This window comes from Anomaloglossus baeobatrachus, unplaced genomic scaffold (assembly GCF_048569485.1).
Source record: "Anomaloglossus baeobatrachus isolate aAnoBae1 unplaced genomic scaffold, aAnoBae1.hap1 Scaffold_252, whole genome shotgun sequence".
Taxonomy (NCBI): domain Eukaryota; kingdom Metazoa; phylum Chordata; class Amphibia; order Anura; family Aromobatidae; genus Anomaloglossus; species Anomaloglossus baeobatrachus.
In genome coordinates, this window is record NW_027442101.1 from 300,643 (window position 1) to 302,441 (window position 1,799).

Below are 1,799 nucleotides of genomic sequence, written 5' to 3' on the forward strand. Positions count from 1 at the left end.
TCTACGGGCAAGGATGGCAAAGGGTGGCAGTGACGGAAAGTCAGGCAGCCTGTCCTGTCCGTCCGTCTTTTTGTATCATGAATTGGAAAGACTGCAAGGGGGAGGGGAGGTGCTTGTGTCCAAAAGGAGGAGTTATTCAGATTCATTGCAGTGGGCGGCGGCTGCAAAAAGCACCATTCTTCTTGTTTTTGCTCTGCAAAACAGCCTTTTCAAGGGTTGGCTTGGGTGACAAAATGTCTTCTGTAGGCGTGGGTTTGTCTCCCTCTCCCTAAGATGTGTCCGGTATAGGCCAGGGTGCCACTCAAGGCCGTAACCAATTCGGGTTATAGCTTCTCGGCCTTTTGGCTAAGATCAAGTGTAGTTTCGGAGGACGCTACCTTGGTCGGTACTGGAAGGTGCCTGGGATTGCACGTCTGCCGGCCTTGAGGAAGTGTGTGCGCCTTCTGGTGACACATAGCCCTCTTGTGCCTGGACGGTTCCCAGGCAACGGGAGGCGATCACCTTTGTTATTTTGAAGTCCTACTGATAAACAGAAAAAAAAAAAAATTAAATCTGTTCTTATCAGTTTAATATCTGATACGTCCCCTCTCTGGGGACCATATATTAAATGGATTTTTAGAACAAGGAGATGGAAAAAATCTTGCTCTGTCCACTCCACGCATTGACCTGGTATTGCAGTACCTCCAGGACCGGTGCACCCCTTCTTAACCCAGTTTCCAAAAGCAGAACTCAATTCACCTGATTCAAATGAGCCCCATTAGTGAATTGAAAGAAAGCAAAAACTTTATATGCACCTCAATTTGGCCAATTCACTTTTCCCACTTTCACCCTTTTTTTTATCTTTCACACCTTTTACTTGCTTTATTGATGCAAAAAGCTGTGCCAAATAGCAAACTCATCTCCACTCAACTTGACCAACTCTGCTATGTCCCGTGCAGTATCTTATTCTCAGTCTTATCTAGATCATTTGCAATTGAATAGAATAGATCCCTTTTGGCTGCTTATGACTGTGTAAAATATGTAGTTTTACTGGGCTGGGATGAGAGAATCCATTGAAGCATGGTGTAGGGATTGTGGTTCCTGTGTGCTAAGAAGAGAGGCTGGCACCAGCCAGAAAGCCCCATTGCAGCCAATAATCACTTAATAACTTTTTCAACTTGTCATCATATGGGAGGCCTTCCATTCCTTGTAGTAGTCTAGTTGCCCACCTTTGAACTGACTCTAACTTCTGAATGTCCTTTTTAAAATGTGGAGCCCAAAACTGGTTCCCATATTCCAGATGTAGCCTTACAAGTGATTTATAGAGGTGTAACAATACGTTGGGATCACGGGATCTAATCTCCCTTTTTATACACCCTAAAATCTTGTCCCAAGCAGCATTCCATCAGCCTCTGGAAGGTTCCTGGCGCATTGCACAGCTCGAAGGGCATGCTTTTGAACTCGCAGAGACCCATAGGGGTGGCGAAGGCGGTCTTCTCCCGGTCTGCCTCAGCAACGGACACTTGCCAATAGTGACTAGTGAGATCAAGGGTAGAAAAATAATTTGCAGTTCTCAATGCAGCTAGCGATTCCTCAATACGGGGAGTGGTGCCGTCCTTCTTTTTTAACAGGATCAACAGAGCTGCCCAAAGGCTACAACTGTCACGGATAACCCCAGCCGCCTTCATGTTGCTCAACATGTCCTTGGTACACTGGCAATGTGAAGGTGGTATTGGCTTATAGCTCTCTTTGATGGGTGGGTGTGCACCTGTGGGGATGTGGTGTTGGACCCCTTTTATTCCCCCAAAATCTAGCGGGCT

General features: G+C 46.4%; 1 pseudogene; it reads left to right on the forward strand.

Annotated features, from left to right (window-relative positions):
• Window positions 1-496: 496 nt before the first annotated feature.
• Window positions 497-703, forward strand: LOC142262755 (U2 spliceosomal RNA; annotated as a pseudogene).
• Window positions 704-1,799: the final 1,096 nt, after the last annotated feature.